This window comes from Gallinula chloropus (assembly GCF_964237585.1).
Source record: "Gallinula chloropus genome assembly, chromosome: 7".
NCBI classification, from domain to species: Eukaryota; Metazoa; Chordata; class Aves; order Gruiformes; family Rallidae; genus Gallinula; species Gallinula chloropus.
Window position 1 is genome coordinate 18142740 of NC_140092.1, and position 16448 is coordinate 18159187.

The 16448-nt window shown below is 49.1% G+C and overlaps 1 protein-coding gene across 1 annotated transcript in view; it reads left to right on the top strand.

The window, feature by feature from the left end:
* Nucleotides 1–15632: 15632 nt before the first annotated feature.
* PDGFRA (platelet derived growth factor receptor alpha) overlaps nt 15633–16448 on the top strand; it is a gene marked incomplete at its 3' end in the record, with an annotated part of 33597 nt that continues 32781 nt past the window's right edge. The window contains exon 1 of the mRNA XM_084266934.1: nt 15633–15694. The remainder of the gene's footprint in view (nt 15695–16448) is intronic.

Genomic DNA, 16448 nt, shown 5'->3' on the forward strand with positions numbered 1-16448 from the left:
AAATCTCTTACTCTTTGGTTTAAACTCTTTGTACTTATGAAATTTATGATGACCCTTCCTGTTAACTTCCTCCCCAATGTTTGCCTGCTCATGTTTTTCTTTATTGGCATCCCCAATATCCGATTTCCCCATATTGACTTTGTCTTGGAGTCTCTCTAACCTTGCCAGTGTCTGTACTGTTGTCAGTACAGGCAACAGTCTTCTGATGCTCTGCTGACTGTTCTTTCCAAGGAACTTCTTGGTGCTGGATGTGCAGAGGCTAAAAAACCTGCTGGGGTACAAAGTGCAGCTGGAAAAGTAATGGACATTTGGAACTGTAAAACATGAAGGAACTCCCTCTGAGATGCAAATTACTGCAGGATAGATTGGTACTCTGAGAAAGTAAAATTGTGCATCTGTCTCTATCTCTGTGTTACTCTGTACTGGCCATGGTCAGAGACAAGATGAGCCCGTGGCCTGACTCGATACAGCTGTTCTTACAGTCTTATCTTGGCCAGAAATCCTGGATTTTGCCTTTTCTGATTTCTTTTGAAGTTTCACATGCTGAGGAGCTTCTTGTTTAACTGAAATCTCCCCTTGTGAAGTCTGGCGTGCCTGTTTGAAGCATTCCCTGGTGCAGAAGCAGCGTCACTTCATGCACAGAGCCCCTTGGTGCTCGTGGTTCGGTACCATTAACTGGTCTGTAGCTCCTCTGTCCTGGCTGAAACCAGGATCTGAGCAGCTTCACTTCTGCATGTTGGCTAAGCCAGAGCTGAGATGTGCTGACTCCCCCTGAGACAGGAGCTGAGGTCAAGGACTGTCACACAGCCACCAACTTGGTCTGTCACGCTCATATGGATGCAGGTTCTGGGGCAGGCACCATATATGTATTTATATAGATCTGTATGTATGGATGTGGGTGTGTACAAAGCATCCATCATAGCAGAGCCCAGATCTTGACCGTTACTTACTGCAATATAAAATAAACTACAAAATAAAAGAGCAAACAAGCAGTCATTGGAAACAAACCCAAGCATGAAGGGAAACTGTAGAGAAAGTAAGTTTCCAGGAGAAAGAGTATAAGTAAGTGCATAGAAAAATGCAATAATAAATTGTATTTGATTCATATGTTTCCCTATGGTTTATTTTTCCAGTATTTATTCTAGACTGTACATCAAGCTGCTTTTGAGCCTTCCTGGGTTAGTTAGAGGAGGAAATACTGGACAATGGTAACCTTTCTCTAGAAGCAGTGTCTTGTAAAGTTACCTACATTGCTCCAGAAGGCATTGCAATGCCTTCCTCCTGTGAGAAGAAAAGAATATCTGGTTTTGTTAAGAGATGAAAACATAGAAGCAGCATTGCACAACTTTGCTAGTTTATGGGAATCTGTCAGGTCATGTTAATAAAGGAGCATTCTTGAAATCAAAGTTTAAGGTGACACTGCCAAATTGAAATTATGCCTGTGCCTGCAAAGTAGGTAATTATCAAACTGGCAAGTAATTTATAACATACCAAATAAAAGTGGCACATATTTACTCTCTCTTATGAGAGAGCTATTCAGGTTATTTTAATTTTTTGTTTTTTGCTAATAAAGGCCCTTGTGCAGATAGAAAATTCAAAGATCAAGGAAACAAGCTAGTAGGAACAAATACTATGACCAAAATATTTCCAAGGGATTTCAAAAGAAACACAAGGATAAATGCGTTTCAAAACTCTGCTATTTGGACTTTTTTTTCCCAAAGCTTTTTTCCCCAATGAGGATCATAACACCCTGATAATGATCAAAGTTTGTAATGAAGGAAATTTAATGCCATGATATAACTTTTTGATCTATGTCACCACACCCTTCAGAAAAAAGAATGACCTTTACGCCTCAAAGTCCTTTTGATACCAGTATAGGAAATGAAAAATCTTTCTAAATGCTGTTTTCTGTTCAAAGCAGTTGTCAGATAAAGTAAAAATCGGTCTAAAATCAGATGAAATAGAACGTGTAGTCATTTTCCTGTTTTTCTTTTATGAATGTTTGCTTTACCGAAAGTACCACCTGTCTCCTCCTGGTGAGGCAGCACACCATGCATTTCTCAATAGTTTCATGAAGTTATGTATTTTTTCAAACTCTCCTGTCTCTCATACCATAGGAACACTTAGGAACACAGTCACCCTGCCTGTTGAACCCATGCCCAGCCACATCAGCTCTAACCAGATGGTACCGGTGGCAGAGGGAGAAGATGCTGGAAAGGAGCTATTTGCATTTCTTTGGTCCTGTCCCTTGTTTTCACCACTCTCTGTTCTCAAAATTGGTTAGAGGAGTCTTGGTTCCCTATATAGACCAAACCCATCACAATCTCCTTCTCTCTCAGGCATCTATCTCCTGACTCAGTCCAGAACTGCAGCAAGCAGCTGCCCTGCCCGTGCCACCAGCACAGCTCAAAGCCTCAGTGCTGGACTTGCTACAATGGAGCAAGCATCAACCTGTCTTTCTCTTGACCCAATTTTTCCCTGTCCCACATCCAGTAAATGGGAACATGCTTCAGTCAGCAGACAGACAGAGGAAGAGTCTCAGGATGCGTCTGCCTGTTGCAACAGCTTGAAAGCAAGCCAGCGTGGCTGCATTGCTGCACGGAGTGGTAAACAAGCCCAACCAGAGCATGGAGTTGAGATAACCTGGGGGGTTCGGAGTCAGCTCTTGAGCTGGGGAGAGTCGCCACACAGCAGGGACCTTTGTCATTCTTCTCATCTTTTAGTTTCTAATGTCCTGGGAGAATCAGGGGGGAAAAAATAAACACAAATAAATGTGGAAGATTAAATCTGCTAGTGTTTTAAGTAGATTTTTCCACTTTAGAATTTGAGCCTTCTTAATTTTATCAAAAATAAAGAAGAGATTTTTTAGAGAAAATAATTAAAACCCTCCCTCCCACAAGAATCTGTTAAAAAATTCCAGCAAAAAGCAGTGAGCTGATTTGCCCAGCTGAAGCTTTTTCATTTATGTTAGCAGCTGCCAGAAGCCCGTTTGGAGCAGGGATTTTGCACTGGTAGCCACAGAGGGATTTTGGAAAGAAGCTGCCCTACTGATTTATACTCACTGCCTCAAATTTCTTCCATAGTGATGCTGAAAGAGAACCTCTGCAGTGAGGTGATTGACACCTGTGTACAGCATGCTGTGAAGTTTTTAAACGACCTTATAGTGAGTTCTCAGGGCACTAACCTTGACCCAGGGCCCCAGCAGTATGGCTGATCAGAAGGACTTTTCATATGTGATATCCAGAAGTACAGGTTTTGACCACAGGCTTAAAAGTGCCTGATTAATTAGTATGTACGTAGTACAATGATAATTTTTAATGTTTCAAGAAAAGCAATGTTTGTTGAAGTATGCTATTGAGTATAATGAATTATTTTTCAACATTAAAAGCTATTACATTACCTCTGAGTACTGTTTACTACTTAAATTCCTCAGCAACATCAGAAAATATTTAGCAAAATATTTAGTGTGCTACAAGTTTTTTGTGTGTAGGGTTACTTTTAATCATCTCACAGCAGTGCAAATGAGAAGAAACCCCTCACACTTCATCATGTTTGACTGTTTCTTCTGCTGTACCAGCCTTGAGCTTCCAGGATTCCTCCACCAGCAGAATTTGGCAAGAGGAGGGGGAAGCAGGCAGTCTGGAGGCTCCCCAACATACAGCAGGCATAGCCATCCCAAGAAATGTAAGACTTTTTATTGACCCAATCCCCCAGGATCAGGACTTCTGCATTTTAATAGCTGTCTGGTGATTGCAGAAGCCTCTTTATCTGCATCCCCCCTCTACATGACAGCAGCAAATCCAGCGTCTGCACGAGCTGCAGTGTATAACCCCTCTGAAGAGTGTCAGATGTTGCTGGCGTGATGCACTCCGTGCTTGCAGAGCATCATCCCAGCGCTCTGCAGGGAGCGAGGGACTGGCCCGGTAACATCTGCGAGGTCAGAAGCTGGGGCTAGAGAATTTCTTCGGGGCTTTGGGATGATGGACAGGTAGGATGCCCACTGCCTATGCAGAGAAAGTACATCAATGGAAGACACTACAGAGAGGAATGAAAGACGCAATAGCTAAAAGCAGCCCTTCCAGGGCTATGGGAGGATTTAATGATGCTCTGAATCTACTTTATGACATCTACGTCCCTGGTGAGCTGGCCTGTTAGCCTGGCTTCAGGTAGCAAAGGATCTCCCAGTCCCATCGCTCTGTGCATTGCCACTGAGGGGCCTCTGGCCAGCCTGTGTGTGCTACCAGCTCTGTCCCACTACCAGCTCTGCACGCAGTGGAATCTCATTGTGTTTCTTCCAGAGGCGCCTCTAAATCCCTAGGGGCAGGAGCCAATTTTGGACGGCATGCAAGAGCACTTGAAATGCCTGCTTAGAGCCTGCTGCTCTGCTCTGAGAGGTTGAGGAATCTAAGCAAACGGTCAACTTCTTGAGATTTAGGAAATAGTCTGGTATTTAGGCTAGAGTAAAAACAAATGTTCCCTGCGAGAGCAGATGAGGATGCTGTGTCTCACTTCCTGGAATTTAGGGCTGGCAAAGACAGAATCCTTTTAATTCATATCATATCAAGGTCTTCTGCACATTCCTTCTGAATGGGAGATGCTGGAAGTGGAAAGTTGGCTCTGGTTTTTATATGTTTCCAAAACAAAGTCCATTTGGTGGTATTCTTAACACAGATTGAACGACTGAAACAACAACACTAGAAACTTTTCCTAACCCCACCTTCAGGGCACTGAGTCTTCTGAGAGACATCTAACAGACCCCTGAAGGTACAGTTTGTTACACATGATGTTGTCCAGAGGTGAAAAACATCATGGGTGATCACTGTGGCTTTGAAGAAAACATGCTTATCCTCTTGGTACCGTTCCTTCCTCACTGAAACTGTGGATTTTACCAGTTATCCTTCATTTACACCGGTAAAGGCACTGCATCTGCAAAGCCACTGGTCTTTTTTCCCTAATCAGCTATCTGATCCATTTCATTTACTTAGCCAAACCCAGTCTCACAGAGTGTAACTCCAACAGGTATTTCATGTGTGACGTACGTGGACCCAGAAATTTCTAAGCTAATGCAAGCAGAAATGGTAGGCAGTCTAAACTTGCACATTTGTGGACCTGTAGCTGCTTTACTGAATTGCTAAGGGCATAATTAGCTGAAATATTAGCAAGAGGATCCAAGTCTCTGCCTGTGCTTTCTCCATAGGCTTAGCTGTTCCTTCTACCACGAATTTTCCTTGCCCCAAATAAAATCATGGTCTTAATGTTGACCTAACTGCCAGGTCTGCTCTAATCACCAGCAAAAGCACTCCCCATCTGAATGGAGAATCTAAGGACAGGCATCAATGCATTTCAATAAGCCTGAAGACTTGTCACCACCACCATAAATACTAGGAGGATGCAGGCTCTGCCTGTACCCTCTACACGCAGCGTTTCCTGCACTGCAGTCTGGTTCAGGTTCCAGGTCTCAGCGTATTCCCTGGATTCAGGGGACCACAGACTGTGCCCAGATCTTTCCCAACAGAGCTCAGCTTTGGAGATGCCCGTCAGGCCACAGAACACCTCTTGGAGGGGCATTTCACCACATGTTGGGAGGGGGCAAAACTTCCTGAAAGCAGCAGTGAGGGAGGGTGGGTTCTTAAAATTTTATCATTAGTGCTCCCAATTCACTTAATCACTCAGGGGAAACTGAGTCACTCTTCTTTCAAAAGATGTGAAATGGTGGCATTGCAGCCTGCTGTGGAGGGATCATACGTACCACCACCCAAACTTACCCTTTCTCAGCTCTGCCTCCACTGTTAACCTGAAGAATGAATCAAAGCATAAATATGAAATTGCTTGGCTATGTTAGAGCTTCTGTACAATCCTTCTTCCTTCCTCTCACCTTCATCAGAAAGAGCTGAACCCTCCTGATGCTCCAGGGCTGGTGCCACAGGGATGGTCTCTTTCAGGCTCCAAAGCCACAAAGAAGGAAAAGCAGCCTCTCAATGAGCCCACGGCTCGTGGTTACTGGCCTCACGCCTTCCATCTGTGTTCCACTGCAAGGACTGCCAGGTTGCTGGCAGAGCATGACAGCAAGAATGACCTTGAGCATGTTACTGTCCTGCCCCTTTGGCCACATCTGCAGGGTCATTGTGTGCTGGGACCAGTCCTCAGGCCTCAGGACATAGTAGAGACCCAAGTCCACACGTTGTAGTCATTATATTGCCATATCAATGTGTCATATTCAAGATCTGACATCAGGATGACATCAGATTACTCAGCACTGACTCCTTACCAAAGAAAGCCACAGTGCTGGGACATTTCAGATTCACCACCTGCTTTCCAAATCCAAACAGGGTTAAGACAGTCCCTCCTGGGACATTCTAACCTCTGTAGAGATCAGAAAGTTTTTCTCCCTGAGGGACACCTCACCACAGCCTACTTTGGGCTTGACTTTTGTGGTGTCTCCTTCCTGCTGCAGCTCACGGAGATGCCACAGGAGCTGCAGGGCTGGCGAAGCTGTGGAGCTGGGAGGATGGAGCCCGAGGTGCCTGTACTCACAGCTCATTTTATTTTTGCTTCTGGGTGGGAAGCCAGCAGTTGGTTTCAATGCCAATTTGAATGCGTCTCTCTCAGAGTCTGGCTCTCTCCTTGTGTAATGCTGCAATGCTGAGATATTCTGGGACACTTTTGCTAACCATGGCAGAGATGCATTCCTGGAGACTGGAGAGAGGGTGCTTTTCACTGCAGGGCCACATGTTTGAGTGATTCCAGCTGGGAAACCCACTCTCTCTGGTGGCCTGATGGAGGCCAGGTTTATTGACCTTCATAAAACTGTGCCACCCACTGCAGTAAGACCCACTCCCCGCTCCAAGCCACATGCATCCCCCTTTGCACTGTGTACCCCAGTGACCTGGGACTTCACACTTGCTTCTCCAGGGTTTGGCTAGGCAGAGTGGTTTAGAGGGAAGGGTGGCAGTGAGCAGAGAGGAAATGAAGCTACTGAGGAATGACAGCAGGCTTCACTCAGGCTCCAGTGGACCCTTTGAGAGATACAACATGGTTTTTTGAAAGCAGATTTGCTACATCCTTAATTCCAAATAATCCCCACTGCTGAAATGGGATGCAAACATCCTCTGCTGTGATCCTGCCTCTCTCCTACACTTCAAAATAATTGAGAGTTGGTACTTACACAAGGTGACTGCCTACTCCAGCTCCTCTTGTTGCCCCTTATCTCCATTCAGATGCTAATAACGATTTAAACCAATGTTTGTGATTCACAGGCCTAAAGCAAAGCTGGGCAGAAGGTCTGTAGACAGTACAGGAGCTAGCTATTTTTAACTCTCCTTCTTTCTTAAGTCAATATTGGGATAGGCAGCAATGAAAAAGCCAACATACGGAGAAGGAATTTGAAGCCGGGAGAGCTTCAGAAGCCGTCAGAACAAGCAGCCCCACAGGGCAAAGGGCAGCGGAGGGGCACTGGCAGGTGCTAAGTGGGCTGGGGGACCATTTGTCTCTCAGAAAAAAAAAAAGAAGGCACTCGACTCTTCAGATATTTACAATGGCTTCTGTCCTCTCAAACTGTCTGACTACCTATATATTTTAACCTCCCATAGGCAGAGCTGCGTGCCTCTGGCTTCCCCCTTAACGGCAGAGGCTACAGCTACACTTCGGAGAACTGTTCTGATCAGCCCTCAGCTGTACAGCTGCTGATGTTTCTGGAATAAAGCATTTCCTGAAACCCTTCATCTTGACAAGTTGACTAAATCCCACTATGTTTTGGGAAAGGATAACCAGACCAGGCTTTAGAGATTCATTCAGATCACCAGAGACACTGCATCGTTCTTAATGAGAGGTTCCCAACAAAGTTTCATGGAGGCAAGGATTTAAATAATGCCTTTTTCTTATGGTAGTATGAAGCACATGGGGAGAAAAACAACTGAGAATAGAAAGTACAAGTTTGGTGATGGATAGGAATTACAAGAATTTATTTCAATTTACTTTGGCTCTACAAATGTTTTATCCTGTCCCAAAGAGAGAGAGAAAAGAAATTCTGTATTCTCTTGACAATGAGGAGAGCACGTTTCCATTCCCTTTACCTACAAAACCAGTAAAAAGGGATGAAGTGACCTGCTCCTAATCTTATTTCTTCTTTGCAGTCCTCAACTGATGGACAAAGAGAGCCCCCAAAGAGCACTGTTCTGATTTGGGCATTTTTTGTATCTCACTGCTATTCCTTCAAGGCTTAGCCTGTTAGCATGGGACAAAGGAAGCAAAACCTGGATGGGAATTTGGGACAGGAAGGTGAAGGATTATCCTACAATTCCCTTTCTCTGAAAGAAACCTCAAATAGGTAACATCAGAATGGGCCCAGTCTTCCTGGCTCTTGCAGTACAGGTCCTTTCAGAACTGCAGTCCAGGCTGTCCCAGGTTTCTTTCCTGCATCCCTCCGAGGCACACACACAGGGAGGAAGAAGGATGGTGGATAAACTCATTGCAGCAGGAGGTTGGGACATGATGTATGTCTCATTGCTTCTGAACTCTACAAACCTGCTCAACAAACAGCTTAAAAAATTGCTGTGTGAAGGAGTCAGCTTCACCATGATGGCATTGTTCACTGATTCAGCAAGGAAGGTGGACAAGGGATGATAATCCTAAACTTTTGAAGTAACAAACAAGATTTGACTCCTCCTACATCCCACCACCACTTAAGAAAAGCAAAGCACATCTTCCAAGTCTGTATTCTTCATACAATACAAGGAACCAGAGAGAGGTGCAGCTGATTCTGATTTTTCTCCTTTTTTCCTACGCACCCCAAAGAAATATCTGTACTGAAAATCTGGGGCCACTCCAGAGAATGACATCTTGCTGGGGATGAATGTTGGACCTGGAAAAAATTGGCCAGCATCTCCTCACCAGCTACAATGAAATGACAGTGAAATAGTTTCAAATAGTTTCATGGGACTAACAAATAAAGTGATGTTGTACATAGAAACCGCTGAAGGACACCTTCTTGTCTGATTCATGGGAGCAAGCAAAAATGTCACGTAATTTATGGGTCTTCAGGTTTCAGCATTCCTTCAGGGACCACTTTCGGATTTTGCTTCCCAGGGATACCAGGTAACCATCCGAAAATTGTTCCTCCTCGGTGTGTTGAGTTTAGCAGTCAGCTAACAAGGTTTGTACCATGAAATAAACAACCCCACTGACAAGTGAGGTATAGATTCAGATTCATTGCAGCACCTGTGCTGTGGCTAGAACTGTGAAATCCACGACTTCACCAGCAAAAGAAGCTTGCTACTGCCACAGCAGTAGTCACATCATTTTAATGGAATTGGGGTTTTTTTTCTTTATTATTTGGGCAATGTCCTGCAAAAATGGTAAGTTTCAGTATGTAACGTTTTGAACACAGTTGGTTATCAAGGGTTAACTTAGTGGAACCAAAGTGAAAGTTTTAAAACACTGCTGCCATGGAGAACAAATGCCTTCAAAGCGCCTATAGCATATGTTATTTAAAAGAGCACTGAAACAATGTTCTGGTTTGAATTATTTTTCTTCACAGTACTTCTCTAACTTTATTGCCAAAGAAAAGACTTCCAGAGCCAATTTTTAATCTTAATTATACCAGATTCAATCTGGAGTATTTCCCTTGAAGTTAGAGTTACACCAGCTTTACACAAAGCAGTATCTGTCCCAGTTTCCACATTAGAATCTTTCTCAGAAGATAATTTAGGTTAAAAACCAGAATATCTGACTAAAACAGCCATCAGCCCAAGGATCAAAACCCACCTACATGCTGCCGTATCCCCTGTTCTTGAGCCACACCAGACCTTCCCTGTCTGGGCTAAGCCTGAGCTGCAGCTTCACATCCATGGTTGCATTTTCCTTTCATCTCTTTTTTTCATTTCTTCCTCTTCAACCACCTTGCTCAAGCAAAGTGTGCACAGCCCAGTACTCCCAAGGACTGTCAGCAACCGACAGGCAAATAAACATGTAACCAAAGCAGAGAGTGTTCCCTGCAAAATTAGATGAGGTTCATGCTAAAACCTGGCCACCTTGGGCAAAACATAAAGCCCAAATAATGCTTTCTAGAAGTGACAGGAAAGAGAGGAACAATTTCCTCTAACTTTTTAGTGTGTCAGTCCTTCCTGTTGCCCAATTAAAGAAAGAAAACACATAGGCTTCAGTCACTGGTACCCCTTGGGATGGCTTTAGGTGCAATTGGTACCTGCTTGATTTCTTCCTTCACAAATTAGGATTATAGGACTCACCTCAGTCCTATCTTTGAGTACAGGAAACACAGTGCTGCAAGAAGAATGACAATGTGATTTACACCTCTGGCCAAAGCACCTCCAGCACGATCTTGGGAAATAAATTTAAAATTAGTAACTGAATTCAGTGACTAAAAAGTAATGATTCAATAAATAACCAGCTCTGAAGCTTCTTGATGACTTTGTCAACACTTACACTGATTCTTGTTATTTCTTATGTTGGATTAGGAGAAGTTTTGTATTGGAAAATTTTGGATGAAACTCATAACCTCCATTCTCTTTCTGCAAGCTCTTAGGAGGCATTGATGACTTTCCCTCCTCTTCAACCTTGGGATCGCTGAGACCCATGCTCAGAATATCTCCCAGTCACAGAAACAGAGGAATAGTGTCTGTCACTATTGTATTTTGGAGCATGAAACATACGGGGAAGAGAGAGATCCTTTTAGATGGCAAGCTACAAACTATAAGCCCTTGGCCATAGCGCCAGTTATTCAACAGGGATGTATTGTTGATCCCTAAGCATCCAAAGAAAACCTGTTGTGGGATGAAGCAGAAAAAGGACATCCTGTGTCTGGAGCATGGACAGTTCAGGTGGTCAGTAAATAGACATGCTGGGCCTCTCCTGGGTTTGGCACCTCATGGTGCTCAGCCTACCTTGGCTCTTCTGTGCCCGTGGGAGGGATGTACAATGGATGGGGCTAACCCAGGTACAGATGAGGATTAAATTGACACTGACCAGGGCTGGCCCATGCCCATCGTTTCAAGGATGACTGTGACCACTATGTCCAGGGTGGTCTCTACTCCAGCCAACTCCCCCATGCAGAACTCAGGGCTGGGTCCCCGAGCACATCAGCCCAAGGGGGCAAAACTGGTACTAACAGTAAATGCAGAACCCAAGCAGCCTGGTCTGGCTGTGTTTGTGTCTGGCTGTAATTCATTAATTGCTGCAGTTTGAAAGAACAAAGGCAGAGATAATGGTCTCTGGAGTTACGAACCGAAATCAAACCTGGGCTGAATCAGCAGAGGAGGTCCTTTGATTTCGGAGGGAAATTATCTCCCGGGAGGAATGGCTTTCTGCTTTACTTGCACCATGCCACATCCCCCAAAACTGCCGAGCCCGGCCCGCAGTAGCCAGGGGCTGTGCAATGCTGGACCGTCGGGGGTGAAGCCCTCAGATTCTCTGGGATGGGAGACCGGGTCCTTTCCATCATTCTCCCCAAACCCCGCCGATCCCTTAATTAACCACAGCGATACCAAAGGCTGGCGGGGGGTGCGGTGCCCGGCTCGGCTGGGCTCGCTCCTCCCGCGGGCTCCGGTGCCCTCTAGTGTCGCGGCCGGCGGCGGAGGGCATCTCCGGAGGCGGCGGAGGGCATCTCTGGAGGCTCCCGCACCGAAACCTGCTCTATCGCCCCCCCTTCCCGCCCCGTCGGGGAGGTGGCGGGGCCTGGAGCTCCCCTCCGCGGAGACTGGGAAGCTGGGGCAATCCATTTCCCCCTTGCCTTCTGGGCTGCCTTACCTCACACCCCTAAACTGGGTTGGGGCTGCTTCTAGACCAGAGCCCCAGCCAAAAAGTCAGGGCAGGAGCAGAAGGAATAACAAAGCCTGTTTGTCAAAGAATAAGGCTTCCACGGCTGTTTTGGCATCTTGTAACGTCAAGAGCCAAATGCAACAATGAAAGCAAAACAGCTCGACGTTGCAGCAGCCGCGGCCTCGGTGGGAAAACGACGGGCACAGGGAACTACCTTAGCCAACCATGCGGGGAATCAAAATAAAGGTTGGGGAGGGCAGGCTGGGACACGTTAAACTTCCTTTGTCTGGCTCCCTGCTTTCCCGGTGACACGGGATCCCTGCTATTGAGAGCCAAATCCTGTTGAACAAACAGAACGAGCGAATCTGGTGGTGTTGAAAGAGGGAAAGGAAAAAAACCCGAAAATGCCCAAACTGGTAGGACTGTAAATACAGACAGGGTGCTCCTGTGGGCAGCGCACATCCCCCACTGGGCCTGAGGGGCTTGGTGGTCCCCTGACCTGTTCCCCTTCTGTCTCAGGAAGCCCTCACCGCTGTGTTCTCCTCCCTCCGCGATAGATGCAAGCACAGATTTATAGCGACAGGCGATGAGAGGCTGCTCCACTCTCTCCCCCTCTCAAGGGTTTGAGGGGTTCTGCTCCAGGCTGGAGATATTCTTCACCATGCAAGGGGTTCTTGCTCCAGAAGGTAAAAAGGGTGTGCAGGCTGCAGATGACCTTCCAATCGTGCATTGCTGCGATGTGGGTAACGATAATCAAACCCAGACCTGGCTTCCCACCGAGACAAAAGGCTGCGGCCCCACGACGGGGCTTCCCGCGGGGCCCGAGCCAGGACACCCCCTCTCGGCCGCCCCTGCGCTGCAGGATGCCTCTCGGACCCCACATGAGCCACCTATTAGGCTGCCTAATAGCCTCAGCCAGCCAAACACTTCCCTGCCCACTCTTGGGAGCCAGCCGCAAGAAAGGACTCATTACTTGTGGCAGATTGGGACTCCTCTCGGGTGGAGGGGATGCAAAAATCCTCCCCGTCGGTGCCCTCTGCCCAGACCCTGCTAGGGAGGGACCCCCGGGAGGGGGTAGGTTGGGAGCATAAACAGAGGAGAGCGGCTCTAACCCGCAGTTTTGTTTAAGATGCACATCTTCCATCTGTTGCCGCATAAACACGCGCTAGCGGGACGCCTTATACTCCAGGGGGAGGGGAAGGGGGCTGCAGTGCTGAAAATCCCCTCCACCCCCAGCCTGTCCCTTAGCTAACCCCAAGCCCCCTGCGCCACACGGGGCGGGGGGTAGAGCTCAGGAGCCGTCCTGGAGAGTTTATTTTAACTACCACCTCCTCTTCTTGGGGCCAATCCATAGGCACCGCCGGCACTTCGGAGGGGGGTCGGCCCAGCAGCAGCTGCCTGGCCCCGGCCGTGCGGGCAGAGCTCGGCGTCGGCTGCGTGGTGTTCCGTCCCCCCGCGCAGGGAGGGGGGGCAGCGCGGGGCCAGGGCGGCCCGGCCGGTCCTTGGCGGGGGAAAAGCCACGTCGAGGAACTTGTCACTACTCCCCCGGAGCGGCCCCGGGCGCTGGGGCATCGCAGCCCTGGTTTCGCCGATGCCGGCGGGCTCCCCGCCTGCAGCGCCAGGCTGGCCCGGCGGGCAGCTCTGCCAGCCCCCGAATTTGCGATTTTAGGTTTTTCGGTGGGTCTTGCGAGATCCCACTTGGAAGCCGTTAGCGACCGCTCGATAATGATCATGACAAAGGCATTATTCAAATGAGGCAGGTAATTGCAAACAGAAGGCGCCTCCTTTTGCTCTTTCTCTTCTTTTTTTTTTTTTTTTTTTTAAGAGTAACTCTCGCATTACATCCCGTTCCGACGGTTACTTCTCCAGGAATCACCTCCGCCGCCCCACACGTTAAACCAGATACGTTCGTGACGGTATATCACGGTCCAAGGCCGGTAGGGCCGGGGGGCCATCCCCTCGGAACGGCCGGTTCTGAACCGCGCATCTTCGTGGGGCTTAAATCTGCGAGGGCCCGCGGCTCCGACCTAAGTCATGACAGGGCCTTTCCCTCCGCAAATTAAGGGGTTCAGGCTGCTGGGTGTACTCCCAAGTAGAGAGCTCCAGGCTGCAGTGCTTTTTTCTTTTCTTTTTTTTCCTGGGTTGTTTTTTGGGGTTTTTTGCCACGTTTTTGACTCACTGGGAGCCTGTTGTTTATTCACAAACATTACGGTATCCTGTTAGCATTCCGACCAGGGGCTGCTCACAGATCCGACTCCGATGATTTCCTGGAGGAACATGTGGAAGCAATAGCGGGGTTGTGCACTCACCCGAGCCGAGGATGCACTAGCAGAGGGCGAGCAAGAGGGCCGGGAGCACCCTGCGAGCCCAGCCAGGGGCACCTCAGCCTGAGCGCTCTTTCCACGGAGTCGGTTCTCGTTTCTGCCCCCGTTCACTTCGGGGCATCTCCGCTTCAGAGGCTTAATTCTCCTTCGCTTTAGAAAGAGAAAAAAAACCGACGTCCGACCCTGCCGCTTTGGCTTTGAGGACAAACTTTTCTTTTGCTTAATGCTAAAAGGGAAAACGAGGTGCGGGGTGGTGGGGGGGTGTGGAGAACGAGGGCCAGGCTCGGGAGGGGGGGAAGCGGGGGAAGCTCCGGGTCGCAGCTCCGGGGCCGGTGCCCACCCCAAGATGCAGGCGGGCGGGCAGGGGCCTCCCGCCGCTCCTTTCCTGGGGCTGCACTGCCCCCTCTCCCGCGGCCGCCGCATCGCCCCGCCGGCCCCGCTCGCTTCTGCCCGCACGGAGCCTGCGGCGAAAGGGCTGTGAGGGCAGTTTCCCGGCAGCTCCCCCGGCCACCCCTTATCGCCAGCAGATAGCGACGGGCAACAAAGCAGAGATACCCGGTGCTGGCTCCCTGGCGGGGATCAAAGCTCTGTCTGGAGCGTGTTCAAACAGGACGGACTCGGACGTGCGCTGCCCTCGCCTCCGCAGGCACCTCCGGCCCTCGCCGTGCCCCCTGGCTTGGTTATTACTGGGGCTGGTTTGCGTTGGGCAAAGCAAAGGCAGAGAGGAAGAGAAGAGCTTTCCCGGTCCCGTCGGAGCTGCGGGGTTTGGGGGGGCTGGCTCCTGGCGAAGGTTACCTTTCGTTGTATCTTTCATTCATAAATGTTAGTGATTCGTCTCTCCCCCTCTCTCTCAGTGCCTCCTGCTCCCGGCTGGCTCACGGCCGTCCATCCAGCTCTCTAGCCCAAGCCCAAGCTCAGTGGTGTACAAAGGACACGAGGAAGCCGCAAATTCGTTTCCAGATCAAACTCCCCATCCATAAACTCACACTGTGACCGCGGACACGGAGCCCGGCGCCCGACCCGCCGTCCTGGAGGGTCTTGAGGAGGGAAGGCTCATTCATGAAATTGGGATCACTCGGAGTGTTCATGAAAGTTTTTTTGGGTTGGGTTGGTTGTGTTGTTTTTTTTTTTTTTTTTAATTTTCTCCCCCTGCAGTGCAAAACTCTCCTCTTCCCCCTTTCCTCCCCCTCGCCCCTGCCATATGGCTAACCTCCCCCCTCCCCTGCAAGGCTGGTGAAATCTGGAGGCAGAGACTGGCCCCCCTGCCTGCGTAAGAGCCTCCCGCCGGCGCGCCCGCCTCCGGCCGCGGGGCTGGGGGCGCCGGGAGAGCCAGGGCGGCTCTTATTCTGAAGGGGCCAGAGGGGGGCTTCATTTCCTGACAGCTATTTACTTAAAGCAAATGATTAGTTTTGGAAGGATGGACTATAACATTGAATCAATTACGGGACGCGGTTTGTGAGACCATTACAGTCGGATCGGGAGGGAGGGCGAGCGGGAGGGAGAGCGCGCGTCTGAGCGGGGAAAGTCACAAAAGACGTGGACATATTTTGGATATTTTACAATCTGCAGGATTGGGGCTGCGGATTATAAAGGAGAAGGTAAGAGGTGAGGAGCAGTTTCCCCACCGTTTTCTTTTTTACACGTTTTCTCCCGCTCTTTTCCCCGTTAGTTGTTTGGGTTGTTTTTTTTTTTTTTTCCACGTTTATTTATTTGCTGTTGGCTTGTGGTTGGTTTTAAAAATTATTATTATTATTTCTTTTCCTTTTTCCTCTTCTTTTTTCCCGATGCTCTGAGCCGGTCGGGGGTGGGGGGCTTCTTCCCGCGGGGCTGAGGCAGCGGGCGCCGGCGGCCCCCGCGGAGGGGAGCGAGGAGCCGGCGCTCCGCGGGCCGTCGGGGCGCGGCGGTTACCAGCGCGGGCAGCGCTAATGACAAACACATTGGGACGGCGGGGGCCACCGCGCCGCATTCCTGCCGCGGGGGCGGGAGCGACCCGCCGGGGCTCCGCGGGCAGCGGCGGTACCCTCTCGGGGGGTGGGGAGGAGGACGGGGGAGGACGCGCACCGACAAAGTAAGGTAGGGTCGCGCCCAGCGGCTCCCCCTCTTCTCGCATCTCTTGCTGCCTTCACCCCGCTGCTCTCCCGTCCCTTCCCCCACCCTTTGTTTTTCACCACCTTCCCCTCTTCAGACCTTCTTTCCCCACCTCGCTCCCCCTGACCGGGTAGCCTAAATTACCCCGAGATCCTGGGCAGGGGCACAGAAAACGACCCCCTCCAAGGCAAGCCGGTCTCCATCCCTGCGCGCCCCGTCAATTTTTAAACGCCTCGGCGGAAAGAGAAGATGCTGAAATTAGGC